General features: G+C 42.3%; 1 pseudogene; it reads left to right on the top strand.

Annotated features, from left to right (window-relative positions):
* LOC127639500 (inaD-like protein) overlaps positions 1 to 19,236 on the top strand; it is a 132,166-nt pseudogene that overhangs the window by 40,945 nt on the left and 71,985 nt on the right.

Raw genomic sequence — 19,236 nt, 5'->3', positions numbered from 1 at the left:
ATGAGCTAACTAATGACAGTGCTTCCTTTTCAGTTTTCAGTCTCGAATAACTACTTGTTAATCACTTTTATATTGTCATTCTCCACATAAAAGCAGCCCATATGGGTCATGAAATATATTGTTGGAGACATCAAATTGGAGTTGAATTGCAGTTTTACAGCAGAGCTCCCCAGAGATGTGATTGATACGGTGACACTTGAGCTGTTCCTGTGGGATGTCAGCCTTGTTTGGCCTTCGAGGAAGTTTGTTGCGCTCTTTTGAACTATAGCTCTGCTCCATAACCTAGTGAGCTGCCTGTTGCCTTCTAAGGCCACATCCACACTAATACATTTTCTTTTAAAAACGCATTGATTTTGCTACGTTTATGCATCCCAAAAAAGGACGACGATGCATTACCTAGTACTTCAGCTACAATAATCCTTTTCAGTCTGAAAATACATTTTCAGTTTCCTAACATAATCGCTATCCAAAATATGTGCTGGTTGAGAACATTTTTTAAACGCTCTGTATACGGTGGAGAAAAATACCATTCCGATGTGGATGAGAAACATAAAAATAATGGAATTTATGCATTTTCAAACAAAAATGTAGTAGTTTGGACATGGCTGTTGTTCATTTCCATTGAGTTTGATGTTAGCATGTTGCTAAGCTAGCGATGCAATACATTAATAAGCATAGAGTAAGAATACACATCACACACGCATATTGGTTAAAATAGTCCATTTAATCACACTGAACTTTTCAGGATTGAATGAAATTTTATTTTTATAACCTGTGTTTTCTTTCTTTGTCCGCCATCTTGGAATTGTGTTTTCACTGAACTTGTCATAATAAATACGATGCTGCCTTAGAATTTGACTTCAATGTGGTATCTTAGGGGACAGCATAAGGAAATTGCCCCTGCTTTTTTTTTTTTTTACAGATTTTACATTTACATTACATTTAAGTTTAGGTTTTGAACTACGGCATATGTCTCTCTTTGGAGATAAGTGTATATAGTAGAGTGTATTTTTTTTTATTCTCTTATCATTTAATCTCATGCCATACCAGATGTGTGGAACATAAACAAAGATTTTTAGAAGAATATTTCAGCTCTGAGGGTCATTTCAATTGAATGGTTTCCAGACCTTTGAAGCTCTAAAAAGCAGATAAAGTCAACATTAAATTAATCCTTTTGACTCCAATAGTTTAATCAATGATTCTGAAGTGAGCACAAACTAGATATAATTCCTTTTTACCATACATCTTGTCATTGCAATCTCATGATTTCAAGCTCAATTACAGTTCCTATTGCATTGTATGGGCCTACAGAGCTGAAACTTAATTCGTGTTTTGCAGATGAAAGAAGGTCATACATATCTGGGATGGCAGGAGGGTGAGTAAATTATCCGAAAAGTTTCATTTTTGGGTGAACTATCCCTTTAAGGCAGTGTATCTTTTGACTGTTCACCTGTCTGTTTACACAGGTGCTGTTTTTAATTCACTGTTTGTGTTATAATTTAAACAAATCAATTAAACAAACTTCAAAAAGTTTCAGATCTAAGGTCTTGGATGTGACTAAATGAATGGGTTAAATCATGGACACCATTGTTATACTTTGCTCTGATGTTTTTTTTCTGTGGTCTGTTTCTGTTTGTGTGTTTATTATGGTCTGTATTGCCCTCTGCAGGACCCTGTGGATGTTGCACACTCTGTAATTGTCATTCGTTCCTTGGTGCGTGGAGGGGTGGCAGAGAATCACTTTGGTCTTCTGCTTGGAGACCAGTTGGTTTTCGTTAATGACACTCATCTGGACACATGCTCTCTGGCACAAGCAGTTGAGGTCCTCAAAACAGCTCCACTTGGGAAGGTCTACCTTGGAATCAGAAAACCAATGATGGTAAGAGTCAATATGTAATCATGGCCACATATCAGAAACCACTATTGTGTTTATTTGAATAGATGTTTTAGATTTGGTTAGTATTTTGTTGAAATTAATTAATAAGAGGATGGACAACTAGAATGAGGATTATTTTAAGCCTAAGCTAATCAGGTTTACTGAATACTTTATAGGCCTAAATGTTGACTATTTAAATGTCAAATTAGCCTACATATATGAATAAGATAATATAATGTATGGTTATATGAAGTTTAATATTTTACTTTTGGTTATTGTGCTGTTTTTTGTCTATATACAGTACTATCTAGCCAGAGAGCAGTGGTGTGCAGAAGTCCTCTCTGCCTGTAGAGGGCGTGACTGAGCAATCAGTGGCTAAGCAGGCCATTGGCCACACTCTCCAATCTATGCCAGAGGTATTCACGTTTAAAACTCCTTTACTTGGTGACACATCTTTATATACACATAACAGAAATGTAGACTAAAGATCGACAAATACACGCCTTTTAACACTAGATTCTGTATTAACCAAATTCTTACATACATTTTGAATACAAACAGACACACCTGCATACTGTGCACTTACACTAAACACATGTAATCATCAATCGGAGTGATGGTGTAGTGGCTAAAGCACAGAGCTGTTAATCAGAAGGTCACAGGTTCTAACCCCATGCCCACCACCATTGTGTCCTTGAGCAAGGCACTTAACTCCAGGTTGTTCCAGGGGGATTGTCCCTGTAATAATTGCACTGTAAGTCGCTTTGGATAAAAGCGTCTGCCAAATGCAAAATGTAAATATAATCAGTCATCTAGTGTGTACATTTTCAAAGAGTTGCATTTTCTCAAATAAAACACTACTTTTACTAAACGGAAGAATTCACCATTTTTTTTGTTTTTTGTAGAAAGTAACGTTTCAAATGCATTTGATGTTAGCCAACCTAAGTTCAACACTTGTAATGTATATAATGTACATATTCACACAGCATGGGGTGATGGTAAATATTTAAACTCACCTTTACAAGGTGCCGTCTTCTCACAAGTTTTGGTAGTTTCCACATTCACCATTAATTACAATTATTTTGCCAAGCCAATGTCGTGGCCAGGTAACCCTGCTGCGATCGCTGAGAGCATGAAGTGTCCAAGTGTCCGGGTACTTTTAGGACTCTCTGTTTTGTTGTGTTTTCAGTGTGAAGATTATTTGCGCTACTTAATACCAAATGGTGTAGAATAGTGTGTGAATAGGTATGTGAACTGGGATGCAGCTGCAGAGAGAGTAAAGTAGATGAGTTTTAGAAAAAGAGGAGCAAATGAGCGTGCCTCTCGAGAGGGTCTTTTATGAAGTGATGCATGAGCCCCTTTTTGGGCCTTTGAGATGTACCATATTATCCTTGAATTTTAGCAAAGATGTAATTGAGGCGGCCGAGTCAAGTGCTGCCGTAAATCTACTCAAAACGAGACTAATTGCGCCATTAAGATTTTAGACTCTGCACATTTTTCATGGAAAATTGGTTCTGCTCTCTGCAAGGGTGGGGGTGGTGAGCAAGGAAAGGCGCTGAGTCGGCTCGTCGAAGCGACGCAGGGAGAAAAGTGTTTGTTCTGCTCTTATGATCTGTAAGTGTGTGCAAGAGGAGGACAGGCCCAGGCACCCTGTTGCATGAAGCGAATGAGCTGGTTTGTATTCTGCAGACTGACGTGAGGTGAGATCCTCCACAGCCCACTCCAAGATTACACGTCTCTGTTAGCAGATGCTTGGATGAAATTATATATATAGTCATATATACATACATGTAAAATTGCAGTGGCGCTATCAGGAGTTTCGGTCTGCGAAAGCTTTTAAAATGTTGTGGAGACTAAAACAAGTCAGACAAGTTTGGCAATAAAGTGTGGAGTTGACTGAGTTTAGCCCAATCCTTGGAGAGTTTGCTGAGCCGTGTTCACCAGTGGAGCTCCTATTTTGTACCTAATATTTTTAATTGAGCAAGCTTAGACTTTTAGCACTTTTTAGTATTCTTTAAGTATATTCAATAAATCAGGGCTGTAACCACATATACAGTGGTTTTATAGCTATTTTAATATGGGTTTTTCAAGCACTGATTCTTAAATTTAAAGTTTTAGTCCCCCTCAGTAATGAATATTTGGATTCATCTGTAAATGATAATTTTGGTTGATTTTGAAATAAATACGCACATTTCGATTTTGTGCGTTGTTGCTTTCCAAAATGTGTCAGACTGCAATTCATGACGCAATGCAAGTGTGTTGTACTCAAGGTTGCCATTAAAGGTGCTATAGCGGACAAAAGGGCTGCAATATTAATATCATATTTTACCAGCATTCACAGTTTCTGCCTCTCACGGTTAATTAAGCATAACTGCCTGTGATATTAGTAAGCTAGCAAGCAGAAATTGCATTCAGGTAAAGTTGCAAATTGTTGCTCATTTTCTGTATAGGTTGCTTATTTGGATGATAGACCAAATCACAAGCTTTTTTGAAGTCCATTTTCACCTCAACTGACCCTGTGCCACCGACGGACCATTTACTGTTTCAGTTTCAAGCACACTCTGAAAATGTGTATTACACATACACGGAACACACATGATGCTAAATGATGCCAGTGGTGGCTCAGCGGTTAAGGCTCTGGGTTACTGACCAAAAGGTTGGGGGTTCAAGCCCCATCACCGTCAAGATACCCAAGCAAGGCCCTTGACCCTATTTGCTCCAGGGGCACTGTTTCATGGCTGACCCTGCGTTCTGACCCCAGCTTAGTTGGGATATGCGAAAACAACTTCATTTCATTGGCTCTGTACCTGTACTCTGCACAATGACAATAAAGTTGAATCTTATCTTATCTTATCTTGTGCTCTTAATTGTGATATGCTCTGAATTAGGTTTGGTTTGTGCAGCTCGCTAATGTGCGCTTACCACGTTATAATTAAAGTGCTACAGATTTACTTCTACTGCACGTTTGAGTGATTCAAAATATGTTTCTAATGAAATCTAAAGGAGCTCCATGGCATTTTGTGGACCGAGGAGGAGATGAGAGCATTTCGCCATGCATGGAAGGAGGGGAGCTCGCTTGCATTTGCGTACATGTACTTGTGTAAAGTATGTTTCTAGCCTAATGGTTAAATATCTGGGCTGATAGCCAAAGGTTTGTAGGTTCAGATCCTGCATGGGTCAGTCAAGGAATCTGCAAAGCTACGTATTTTCGAAATGGACTAATTGGTCATTTTTTTTACGTGGAGCCGGTCCTAAGGTAAATTTGTATAATAAATGTTAAAACACTAAAATCCTCTTTGAAAAATTGCGTCTCATGACCTTTGAAGCGCTGCCACAAAAAGAAGCAAACTGTATAAAAAATGTAGATGAAGTCACTAGTTGTACTCACTAACCAACTAGTGGGTTGTTTGTTGACTAATTGACGATCCTGTCCCATCTCCTGGTCAATCTTTAAACTATCATCATTGTGCCCTTAACCAAAACGATTAACCCTATGTTGTTCCTGGGATTTTTGTCCCTGTATTAATATTACTTGAAGACACTTTGGTTAAAAGCATCAGCTAAATGGTACATTAGAAAGTTCTGGCCAAGCACTTATTCAACAGACTTATACACTTTGATGAGTTCAAGTTCAGACTCCTTACAGTTATGCTGTTTGTGAGTAGGACTTTGAAAATGGCTCAATCGCATCTGACGACCTGGATGAGGAGGCAGGGCTGATCTTCGAAACCAAACCCTGCTACGCCTCTCCCTTCACCACTGTTGACCTCCTGCCTGGCTTGGAGAGAGAGATGGCTGTGGATGAAGAAGATGAAAAGCACGAGAGAGTGGTCACTCCAAGTTCTAAGGGCGAGAGTCTACCTTTATACTTCAGCAAGAAGGACCCATTCCTGGAAGAACCAGCAAAGTCCAGCCTGTATCAGTTCACCCCTGATACTCTAGTGCAGGTGATGCCAAATAAAACTGTTTGTCTGCTCACGATGACTCTTAAAGTACTGTGTTTGGCCGCACTGCAGAGAAGTGGTTAATGTAAATATTGGGGTGGTATTATCAAGTTATAATACTGCATTTTGTTTATTTTTTTAATGCAAATTTTCTGAAGTTTCACAAATCTCAAAGTATCAAGTTGAAATTGATACTCAATTGCGCTATTGCTGCCACAGTTCACAGAGGAGGACAATGATCTCAGCACAATTGTTGAGGGCATACAGACGCCAGAGCTGCTGCTGCTCCTGCAGATTCCCATAAGTGAGTGTTTAAATTTAAGGGGCAAGTATTCCACCGATGTTTCTTCTGGCTAGAAGTCTATTGGCCAAACTATTCTTCAGTTGTCCGCATTGCTTATTGCTCTGCGCACTGTATGCATGACACAAATTTCATCGTCATTATGCGTGGACTTTACGTATGCCGCCCTGATTTTCTTGACACATGGACAGTCCTCATCTGTGCATTTCGTCGGTGCATGTGTCAGTCATTGACTGTCCAAAAAGAGTGTCATAAGGCAGTCATAATGTGCATGCAGTCAAAAGAGTATACTTTGAAAGGCAACGTGGTCAACCAGGTGCGATCTGATTTAGAATGCAGAAAAACCAAATATACCCATGCCCTGTTGCAGCACATAGAACTGTATGGTAAAACATTGTCTGAGCTGTCTGAACATTCCTGATGCCAATTTTGAGGTTTCTAAAGCACCACCAACAGTTGAAATATGTACTTGCATTTCTGTTTACAATTATTGAACCGTGTGATCTAGAAGAGTAAGTAGTTTTCTTTTGATTCCTTGGCTCATGCTGAGTTTATGGTATTGATGAATTCAGCCCAACTATATATTTTTAATTTGGTTGAAAATATACTTTTTAAAACTTGACTTTTAAGTTCAATTTGGGCAAGAACACCTAAGAAGAACTATATTCAGAAATCTTTTGCTTATTAAAATAACACTTAGTAGGGGACCTTGGGACCACACCCTGAATGTCCCTGTGAGGTTTTTTGGGGGGTTGCGCCCCCTGGTGGTCAAAAGTTGCAAATAAAAGTTACATGTGCTAATAATTTGACCAGATTTTTCTACAAATATTGTTCTGCTGTTTTCTCATTCTTTGGATCGTGCTCAAGGTTCTTGGCCCCCGTATTTGCTGTTTGCATAATCTTTGTTTTGTTTCAGTGCAGTTGTTTACTAGAATAGTGTTTGAGATTTATTCTTCTGTCTGTTCACAGGTGAGCCTTTGTCATGAGTGGAGGCAGCCGACAGCGAGGAAGACTCAGAAGCTCAGAACTCACCTTGACTGACACCGACACTGAGTGAGTCTCCATCCATGCACATGAACACAACTCTATCCTCCTTTTATGCGCAAAATAGATGTATGGTTGTCATTGTTTTCTTCCATATTAGGCCTTGTTTTTGTAAAACCATTTGATTTAAGTGTTATCGAGTGATAACACTTAATTTAGCATGGCATGTTAAAACATCTCACCACAAACATACACACAAATGCACACCATAGTCATTACACATTTTAAGAAACACTATTAAATGGGTTTCTGAAGTGGCTGTGTGCCTTCAGTCCAGTTTCCTGCATTGATGTTTTTTTGTTTTTTTTTTGTTTCAATGGACTATTACTCCACCTCCTGGACAAATGTGGAATTGTTGCTTTAATGGATAGTTAAAAGAACAAGGATTTGAAAATATACTTAGTTTACAATAAAGATTTATAGTGAGTGCTGTTTTTAACAAGTTTCTTGGCTATAATAGAGGTTAAGCATGAATTATTATAAATGTATGCTAATGCATTTTGATTGTACAGTTATTAGAAAATGATTACGTGTCTTAATTATAAATAATCAGATCAGATGATTAAATATAACCCTGGTGTGTGAGACAGACATTGAGAAAATGTGAGAAATAAAATGCCGTTTTGAGCAACACAATGAAAGTTGTCAAATGAGTTGAGTTGTGAAATGCAGCCAAGATCTAGACAGCTGTTTGTTAAGACAGTGTATTAGAGAATTGCAGTGAGTATTAATTCATTTCTCTAATTCACTATTCACAGTATCAAACGCTGGTTCGAGCCCCACAGCCACCACCATTGTGTCCTTGAGCAAGGCACTTAACTCCAGGTTGCTCCAGGGGGATTGTCCCTGTAATAATTGCACTGTAAGTCGCTTTGGATAAAAGCGTCTGCCAAATGCATAAATGTAAATGTAAATAGGAAACCCTGCTGGCTTTACTAAAAGGCATGAACAATAAAAAGTAGTTTTTTCTGTAATGGCACATATACGTCCAGCCATCCTTAAAAGTCACAAAGATATTAAATCAAATAAGCCTGTTGGATGACTCAGAATTCCTCTGCTGCTCTTTATTCATTATAATTATCTTTCCTGATATTACACCATAATTAATTTGTTCCTTGTGTTATCAGTTGAATTACTGAAGGGATACTATCACTTGCTTTTATGAATTCAGACTTATTACAGATAAGAATATAAATACCGTGTGATTAAGGCAAAATCACTTGATTCGTTTCATTTTATATCAGAGCGTCAAGTCTAGTTCTTTCTCTGATATGAGCCAGTAAGAGTGACATTTTGCCTTTGATGAATCTAAAGGGATTTGAGGGCCTGAAGTGTGACGAAGTTGTTACAATGTGAGCTAGTTTGTATTTCTGTTGCTTTGCAGATTTACGCAGCTGACCTTCTTTGACAGCAGGAAGAAGGGGAGAAACCTGGAGGCTGGTGTTGCTATTATCAGCGGAGGCCACAGGTACAGTAGTGGTGAACTGAATACAGCTGTCAACAAGCTACATTTGCAGGATTGCAGGGCATGTTTAAATCTAAATATGATTTAAGCAAGAAGATTTAAGTAAATATGTTGTTTATACTCTCTTGTATTCAAGGTGCAATGAAAGTATAATTATACTTTTTACTTGATGGTTACACCACATGACATATTTAAAGTCATAAAATATTTTTGACACAAACATTACATTGCTAAGAACTTGACACAAGGGTTTTAAACTAGATTTTTAAAAGGTTTATAATTTATAACACCTCAGACATCAAATTATAAATAGCCCATATATGTAAATCGAAAGATATCCTCTCTACATTGACCTGTTTTTGCATCACATCTGAGGTGGTTCAGAGTGGAGGTGTGGCCAGAGCAGGCGTCTCTGGGTATCAGCATAGTTGGTGGGCAGACAGTTATAAAGCAACTGAAGAACGGAGAAGAACTGAAGGGCATTTTTATCAGGTGCTGCCTGATAGCCCAGCTGGATGTATAGGTGCCCTTAAAACAAGATCTTACAGGCGTGAGAGCCACACACACACACACATACACACACACGCTAGGTTATCTATTGCATTTAAGCTAACAATATACCACAAATAAGAACTGTTTTTAAATTTGTTAAAGGGATAGTTCACCCAAAAATGAAAATTCTCTCATTTACTCACCCTCATGCCATCCCTGATGTGTATGATTTACTTTCTTCTGCTGAACACAAATTAAGATTTTTAGAAGAATATTTCAGCTCTGTAGGTCCTTACAATGCAAGTGAATGGTGGCCAGAACTTTGAAGCTCCAAAAAGCACATGAAGGCATCATTAAAGTATTCCAAGTGACTCCAGTGGTTAAATCTATATATTCAGATGCTATATGATGGTGAGAAATGGATCAATATTTATGTCCTTTTTTTCCTATTCATTTTCCTCCCTGCCCAGTAGGTGGCGATGTGCACAAAAATGGTGAATTATCAAAAACAAAAAGAAGAATGTGAAAATGGTGATTTATTGTAAAACAAACAACAAAAAAAACTTGAATGTTGGTTTGTTTCTCACCCACACCTATCATATCACTTCGGATGACATGGATTAAACCACTGGAGTATTATGGATTACTTCTGGTCACCATTGACTTGCATTGTATGGACCTACAGAGCTGATATATTCTTCTAAAAACCTTTGTTTGTGTTCAGCAGAAGAAAGTAAGTCATACACATCAGGGATGGCAGGACGAGGAGTAAATTATGAGAAAATTTAAATTTTTGGGTGAACCAATCCTTTAAACATGTGTGACCATTAGTATCAGGTTCTTTGCTGCTTTTTAAAGGGGTGTAATCTACACTTTGGAAGCATTTTATCCCCCTGAGGTCTACTGATAATGCTAGTCAAGTTTTCCAGCACCATAAACGGAATTTAGTCTTTAGTTTTACCATAGTTTTAAATTTAACAGGCAACTGTTTTTGCAACTGTCCCTTTAAGACTTTTATATGTGAATGACCCCTGTTCTGATTGGTTAACCTTTTTTTGCAGCTTAGTTCCAATAAATAAATTAAGTTAAGTGAAGGAGCTTTGCTTTTTTTGAATGTTATATTTTTATCTGTGGGAAAATGCTATTTTCAAAGAAATGTCCCCTTTAAATCTCTCTATTTCTCTCTCTCTCCTCCCTCTGCCCTCTCTTCTCTGCCTGTGTTCAAAAGGTGTCTGGAGTAGATTTGCAGAACGCCAACCATGAGGAGGCAGTACAGGCCATCAAAGCGGCTCACACTCCCGAGGTCTTCATCGTGCAGAGCCTTAAAAGCATCCATAAACATTATCTCTCTTCCAGAATGAATGGTCTTGCTGTGTACTGCGTACATATGCGTCTACCTTCTAAGGTAATATCCTGATTTAAATGGAACCTCCAAAGTGACGGCTAATCAATGCATCACCAAACAGTGGATTTTCACGTGAAGCGCACATGAGACTTGACATATATTTTATTCTGCTAAATTTTAGTAATGCAATACGATCAATAAATTAAAACAATACAGATCGAACACACATAAATTGGGTCAAATATACCAATATTTAAAAATAGAGTGCAACTCTATAACAATTAGAAAAATCAAATAATCTGGTTATTTCGATTAGACTAATCAATACTTTTCCATTCAGAATTAAATATAAGTAGATTTATAATCCACATTTTTTTTAAATGGGATGATTTTTAGGATGGCCTTCCCTATGAAGGATACATGCAGTGTTGCTTTAGATTTGGGCCAAAATAAGGTATCTACCTTTTGAAACAGCCTTCGCAATGGGATGCTGCAGTAAAACTGACTTAACTGCAAAAAACGGAGGCAATTTAAATGTTAGACAATAAGAGATTATGCAAATTCATCGGCCAACAGGTGACATGTTCAAAGGACCTATCAGCATGCACCATGTAGAGTTTCATAACTGAACTTAAAGGCATAGGCAAACAGAAGCTGCCAAAAAATTGTCCTTAGTTCTGCAGTACACTCTTCTGTATTTCTGTAAGTGGCTTCCTGCTGTGTCAGGGCTAGAGCTCAGATCTGCAGCATTCAATGCTATAGATTTTCACTTGAGCTCTAGTTTCCATAATGATCCAGTTATTATGGCCCAGCCGCCTATAATAATCACACTCTTGGTTCGGTGTCTTTACAATGAAGCAGAATGCCTTTGTGAAGCTTTCCACTAAGGAAGACACGGGAACCAGCGTCGGCTTCAAGGTAAGATTCTTTTAATTACACTTTCTGTTTGATACACAATCGTACAATACGTTATTTTAGTTGCCACTCTGGGTGTAAGCACTCTCTGACCCGAGGCTCTGTGGCTGCTGCTCTTTTATGCCGCTCTCCTCATGCTTACTGCAATTAGACACAGGTGTTAGACATAATTTAGCTCAGGTGTAAGCGCCCTTACCGCTTTTCTCTCGGACGGGCGCTTGACCACGCCCCCGCTGCCACATACCCCCACCGCCCGACTCAGGCCGGGGCGTCATCCGGCCCGCCTACCACTCCCCCCCAATTTCTGGAGAGGAAGTCAGCGGCAGCCATCTGCACCCCCGGTCTGTGGATCACCTTGAATTTAAAAGGCTGGAGTGCCAGATACCAACGGGTGATCTGGGCGTTAGTATCCTTCATGCGGTGAAGCCACTGGAGTGGGGCGTGGTACGAGCAGAGGGTGAAGGCCCGCCCCAGCAGGTAGTAACGGAGTGTGAGGACCGCCCACTTGATGGCCAGACACTCCTTCTCCACGGTGCTGTACTTGGTCTCCCTCAAGGAGAGCTTCCGGCTGATGTACAGCACCGGGCGCTCCTCCCCCTCCACCACCTGCGAGAGTACGGCCCCCAGCCCTCTGTCTGAAGCGTCCGTCTGCAATAAAAAGGGGAGAGAGAAGTCAGGTGCATGCAAAAGCGGCCCCCCACAAAGTGCAGCTTTAATCTGTGAAAACGCCTGTTGGCACTGCTCTGACCATTGGACCGGATCTGGAGCCCCCTTTTTAGTGAGGTCAGTCAGCGGGCTGGTGACATCCGAATTAGGCACAAATCTTCTGTAATAGCCAGCCAGCCCCAGGAACTGCCTCACCCCCTTTTTGGTCTTGGGTCTAGGGCAAGTCGCAATCGCCGCGGTCTTGTCAATTTGGGGGCGCACCTGGCCATGACCCAAGTGGAACCCCAGATACCGTACCTCCACACGCCCAACCGCGACACTTTATCGGGTTTGCCGTGAGCCCCGCCCGCCGCACGATCTCAGGACGGCTCTCAGATGCTGCATGTGCCGCTGCCAATCATTGCTATAAATGATGATATCGTCTAGATAGGCAGCGGCGTAAGCAGTATGCGGTCTGAGGATCCTATCCATGAGGCGCTGAAACGTGGCTGGTGCCCCGAACAAACCGAAAGGAAGCGCCACGAATTGGTGTAATCCGAACGGCGTGGTGAAGGCCGTTTTTTCACGGGATATTGGTGTCAAGGGGATCTGCCAATAACCCTTCGTTAGATCTAAGGTCGAATAAAATCGAGCCGTACCTAACCGATCGAGCAGTTCATCAACACGGGGCATTGGATACGCGTCAAATTTAGACACCGCGTTGACTTTCCTATAATCCACACAGAAACGTACAGACCCATCGCTCTTGGGAACAAGGACGACCGGGCTGGACCAATCACTGTGGGACTCTTCTATTACTCCCATCTCAAGCATCGCGTCCAATTCTTCCCGAACTGCTTTCTTTTTATGTTCGGGCAAGCGATAGGGGCGGCAACGTACCACCACGCCCGGCTCGGTCTCGATATGGTGATGTATGACGTTTGTGCGGCCCGGTAGAGGAGAAAACACGTCTGCAAACTCCTTTTGTATTTCGGAAACCTCTGCGAGTTGGCGCGATGAGAGGTGGTCTCCACAAGGAACCGGGGTGTTGAGATTGCGGGCTTTGTTTACCTCCGGTCCGAGCTCCGCCCTCTCCGGAACTACCGTTGCCAACGTCACAGAGGCCGCCTCTTCTCTCCACAATTTCAGGAGGTTGAGGTGATATATTTGACGCGCGCCCCCTCTATCGGTACGTTTAACCTCATAATCGAGATCCCCTACTCGTCGTGTGACCTCAAAGGGTCCTTGCCACTTGGCGAGTAATTTAGAGCTCGATGTTGGGAGTAATACAAGCACTTTATCTCCGGTGCAAATTCCGTAGCTGAGCACCCCTGTCATACAGCCGGCGTTGGCGTTCTTGAGCCTGGAGCAAATTCTCCTGTGTTAATTTCCCCAGTGTGTGGAGTTTTGCTCTAAGATCAAGAACATATTGAATTTCGTTTTTACTATTAGAAGGTCCCTCCTCCCAAGCTTCGCGGATGACGTCGAGGACCCCGCGTGGGCGTCGCCCGTACAGCAGCTCAAATGGGGAGAACCCTGTGTAGGCTTGCGGGACCTCTCGCACTGTGAATAACAGAGGGTCCAGCCACTTATCCCAATTTCTAGCGTCTTCGTGTACGAATTTACGAATCATATTTTTGAGTGTCTTATTAAATCGTTCCACCAGTCCATCCGTCTGAGGATGGTAGACGCTAGTGCGAATCGACTTAATGCCCAAGATTCCGTAAAGTTCGCGAAGTGTTCGTGACATAAAAGTAGTGCCTTGGTCGGTGAGGATTTCTTTCGGAATCCCCACCCGGGAGATTATTTTGAAGAGTGCCCCTGCAACACTACGTGCTGAGATGTTGCTCAAAGGCACTGCTTCCGGATATCGCGTTGCGTAATCCATCAGGACTAACACAAAGCGATGTCCGCGTGCCGTCCATTCTAATGGCCCGATGAGGTCCATTCCAATTCTTTCGAAGGGAACCTCGATCAATGGAAGGGGGCGCAAAGGCGCTTTTGGGGTGGCTGGTGGGTTTACGAGCTGACATTCGCGGCACGCCGCACACCACCTGCGGACGTCGCCGCCAATGCCCGGCCAATAGAAACGGGCTATTAGACGGAGAAGTGTCTTTCTTTCCCCTAGGTGACCGGCCATAGGATTATAGTGAGCCGCCTGGAAAACCATTTCCCGGCGGCTCCGTGGAATCAATAATTGTGTCACTTCCTCCTTTGTTTGAGCGTCGTGCGTCACTCTGTACAACCGATCTTTAATAAGTGAAAAATATGGATATGAAACGGCGACACCCGGCCGGAGGTGTTGACCATCGATTACTCTCACTTGGTCAAAAGCGTGCTTAAGGGTTTCATCCCGCGACTGCTCCAAGGGGAAGTCCCCCTCCGGGAATTCCCTGAGAGGAGGGGCGGCAACCTCGCCCCTTCGGAGCAGCCGAGGACGGCCCCGGCTCCGCCTCCCCTGCCAACACATCGCACATCACACATCTCTTCACTTCCATGCAGGACCCATCCGCACAAACTCCCTCCAATAAATTTCTAAAATTCGGCCAATCAGTTCCCAAAATTAGCGGATGGGTGAGGCGGGAACTAACCGCTGCCTCCACATTATGGTTTTCTCCCCGGAATTTGATCGCCAAAGTCACCCTGGGATACTTGTGAACATCCCCATGCACACACCTCACCCTCACCCATTTAGCTGAGCCCAAAGCCCCGGGTTGAACCAAGCGTTGGTGGATGGTGGTCTGGTTACAGCCGGTATCCAACAATGCTTGGTATGTACCCCCCTGGATCCTTACCGAATACGTGCACGCTCCAGCCCGATCGGGGGCAGCCTGCGTGACATCGGAGACCCGCACCACCGTCCCTATTTCCATCAGCGGACACTGATCCCAGAAGTGGTCCGGGTCTCCGCACCTCCAGCAGACCGGCCCAGGTGCCACGGCCGCACCCGTGCTGGCGGGCGTCCCCACCTGAGGAGGAGAGCGGCTGAAGGACGGGGAAGGGGTAGGCGGGTTCTCCCACGGCCGGGAAGTTGGTCTCATGAATCCTCCACGCCTGCGGGGGGCAGGAACGGACCCTGGGGAGAGAGCAGAGTGAGAGGGAAGAGGGGAGGGGAGAAAAACAGGGGAAGGGGAGAGAGAGAGAGGGCTCATACGCCCTTGGAATCGCCGCCATGTGGTCCTCCGCGAGTCGTACGGCTTCCTCCAGCGACGCCGGGCGGTGGCACTGGACCCACTCCGCCGTTCTCCGGGGCAAGCGCTGGACAAACTGCTCCAGTACCACCTGATCGACGAGCTCCTCGACGTCGCAGTCCCCCGCAAGCAGCCACCTCCGACAGGCATCATGGAGCCGCTGGGCGAACGCAAACGGGCGGTCGGACTTATCCAGTTTCAAGGCCCGGAAGAGCTGGCGACTTTCTTCCGGGCTCCGACCAACCCGTTGCAGGATGGCTCTCCTCAAGTCGGTATAAGCCAGGAGGCTTGTTGCCGGAAGTTGTTGTGCCGCGAGCTGTGCTTCCCCGGACAAGTGAGGGACGAGGCGGGCTGCCCACTGGTCGCGTGGCCAACCCCAAATTTCCGCCGTGCGCTCAAAGAGGTCCAGGAACGCCTCCGGATCATCTGCCGGCCCCATCTTCTGTAGCGCGGGTGGGGGCAGTGTGGCGCGGGTGTCCGGGGTCGCGGCTGTGTCTGGAGCGGCCTCCTGGCTGAGGAGGCTCCGGATAGCAAGCCGGTCCTCTGCTTGAGCCCGCATTATCTCAAAGAACCGACGATGCTGGTCCTGTCGGAGCTCAAGCAGAGACTGTTGGTGGCTCTGATGGAGGGTAGCGAGGGACTGGAGGACTTCCGCCAGCTGGGAGGACTCTATGGGGCGACTCTGTTCCATAATTTGCCGAAAATTTTTCCAGCTAATTTCCCGGGTTTCGGCACCAGTGTGAAGCTTTCCACTAAGGAAGACACAGGAACCAGCATTGGCTTCAAGGTAAGATTCTTTTAATTACACTTTCTGTTTGATACTCAATCGTACAATACGTTATTTTAGTTGCCACTCTGGGTGTAGGCACTCTCTGACCCGAGGCTCTGTGGCTGCTGCTCTTTTATGCCGCTCTCCTCATGCTTACTGCAATTAGACACAGGTGTTAGACATAATTTAGCTCAGGTGTAAGCGCCCTTACCGCTTTTCTCTCCTGGACGGGCGCTTGACCACGCCCCCGCTGCCACAGCCTTCTTTATTATGGTACTAAGTAAGATGCTCATGCGTCCACTAGTATAAGTGTCTATGTAAGGTTTCCACTCACATCTAAGCACAACCAATAACAATCTCTGATATGCCTGGCCACATTCTGTAATTGTGAGAGAAAATGAAAGAATAGATTACAAATGTGCATGAGCAAGCCCAAATTTCTGAAAAATTGTTTCTCCTTCTGGGAGACCTGCTCAAGAATCCCAATTTAAAATCTCATCTCTCTTGTATACCTCTGGACTAGCCATGTTTTCATTAAAACAGTTTTATCTAGCAATTAATTTGAAAATACAGTGATTTGCCTAATTGCTCTTCCATCCATTAGTTGAATTCGGCTCCCGAGGCTATGTGATTATTCACCGCAATCAGAACATGGGGCCCTCTAATTACACCTGGCAAATTTAATTAACAATTTAGCAACTCTTGCAACTAAGTTTGAAAATAGAAAATTAGTATTGTGGAACATTGGATTTGAATAATAAAGTGCAACAGACTATGATCATTATGTTTATAATAGCAGTCTGTCATTAATGAGTTTGCTTTGGTTATTAGCATTGTGGGATTAGCCTTGGTCAAAATTAATGAGTCACTTATTCTCATTTTCACACCTTTAATGCACATATTTCCATATAATTGTTTTCATCAATCATTAGCTATATTAATGAGCAGAAAGTGTTTTCAGGAGCAATGAAACTTTTTTATGGAGCTCATCTGAAAGAGCAGCTAAAAGCTAATTAATACTAATAGATATGCCAGAGAAGTTTACATGGGCACAATATATGTCACTAAATGTAATATTTTGCATGTCATTTAGCATTTGTTATTAGCATTGTGAAATTAGCCTAGGTGAAAATTAGCCACTCACAAATTCATATATTCACACCTCTAACACACATAAGTGATTTTCCCCCATTCTTCTAATTCTTTCCATCATTCATTCACTATTAATCAGCAGTAAGTGCTTTTGGGAACAGTGTAACTCTGTTATGGCGGTTGCCTGCAATAGCAGCTAAAAGCTAATTAATGATAATAGATCTGTCATAGATGCTAACATCAGCTACTATTGTTGCAGCTCTGTTGACAGACAGTTAGGCTTGATTAGACACTGCTATCATGCAATAAATGTAAGGTTCAGCATATTTAGCATGTTATTTAGCATTTTAGTTTTTTAGCATTCTGTAATTAGCCTTGTTTGAAACTCCTATATTAACACACCTCTAAGTGTTACATAAGCGGCCCAAATCGTTCTTTTTGTTGTCCATTAGCTATTAATCAGCAATAAGTGCTCTAGGGAGCAGTGAAACTCTGTTATTGCGCTCCTCTGTAAGTGCCACTTATAGCTAATTAATGCTAATAGATCCATCAGAAATGCTAACATGAGCTGCAGCTCGAGAGATGGTTTCACTTGATTAGACTCTGCCATCATTCAATAAATGTTGAAAAATTTTATATTTAGCATGTTATTTAACTTTCTCTTGCTTCTGTTTTTGTCTGGTAAATTTGAGATAAGTCACCATTAGCGATGTTTGCTAAAGCAAGCATCACTTTTACTTTTGCTCATACTTATGCATGAACGAACCCACAGCTCTGAAGTGTTAACTTTAAAATGCACTGAAAGCAACCTAACATCTCCTTTTGTGTTCTATGGAAGAAAGAAAGTCATATATTGGTTAGGGGTGAGTAAATAATGACAGAATTAACATATTTGAACGAACTTTCCCTTTAAGAAGCCTGTTGGGAAAATGCATAGCATTGAAAATAGACATTTTGTAAAACAAACAAACAAAACTAATAGGGTATCTCTCACATCTCTGAAGTCCCTTTGCTTTTTCTGTCTCAAGCAGAGAAAGGCCAGCGGCCCTCCGTCCATGCGTCCACCCCCACCCTACAGACCCCAGAGCCTAGTGAAAGAAGAGGAACAGCAGGAGAATGAGAGGGAGGATGAGGCAAGAGGTTTGTGTTCACCTTTACCATCATGCCATCAGCCATATGCAACTGAATTGTACATTCCCTTCAATTTTGTAGGCAGCGTTTGAAAAGGGCAGTATACCCAAAAATGAAAATGTTGTCATTTGCTCACCCTCTTGTTGTTTTAAAACCTGTATGACGTTTTCGCAGCTGTGGAACATAAAAAGAGATTTTATGCCAAGAAGATGCAATAAAAAGTAAAGACTTTCAGTTATGCCTAACATCTTCTTTTGTGTTCAATGGAAGTAAGAAAATAAAACAGGTTTGGAACAACATAAAGGAGGATAATTGATATCAGAGTTTTTACTATGGATAGCTATCCCTTTAAGGCATAGTAAGTGTGCTCTGTAAGCCGGTGCATTAAAGCAATGCTTATCACCCATTCATTTTCAGACTTTTCTTCTTGATGGACAATGAAGTATGTCTTCTGATGTTTTTCATTGATCTCTCTATGACCTTCAGTTACCTTGATTTTGATGTGTTGTATGTGTGTGTGTATGTGTACTATGCATGATCAGTGGTTAAAGCACATGCTCCCAATAATCAAATCAAAGTTTTCTGGGTCCTCTTACTGCAATCCATAAGTGAATTTGGACTGATGGAAGTCAATATTTGAGCTATGCCGAATGCGTCAACATTCCGAAGTGGGATTGTTTTTTTTTTCAAAAAGGCTCAGAGAGCCTCTTCTCTCCAGCTCGTTCAGGACAACCCAGTCAGCAGTTTACTTAATCCAACAGTAGACGTTTTCTTATGTTGGGGGATTAAGATAAGAGAAATGTTGTGTTGGATTTATTGAATGTTAAATAAACACAATCTAAAAACTTTGCCTAAAACTTGTCAGAATAGGATTATGGGGTATTTGCCTTTCAATGTAGTATGTACGATAAAATGGCCTCTTATGTCAGGATTTGACCAAAAACATTATTACACAACAAATATTTGCGTGTTTATTCAACTATAGGCACGTTTACATTTTAGGGGTTGATTTTTATATTTTTTTTT

The sequence above is a fragment of the Xyrauchen texanus genome, chromosome 48 (assembly GCF_025860055.1).
Source record: "Xyrauchen texanus isolate HMW12.3.18 chromosome 48, RBS_HiC_50CHRs, whole genome shotgun sequence".
In the NCBI taxonomy this organism is placed as follows: Eukaryota; Metazoa; Chordata; class Actinopteri; order Cypriniformes; family Catostomidae; genus Xyrauchen; species Xyrauchen texanus.
This window is presented reverse-complemented; position numbering and strand designations above follow the sequence as displayed.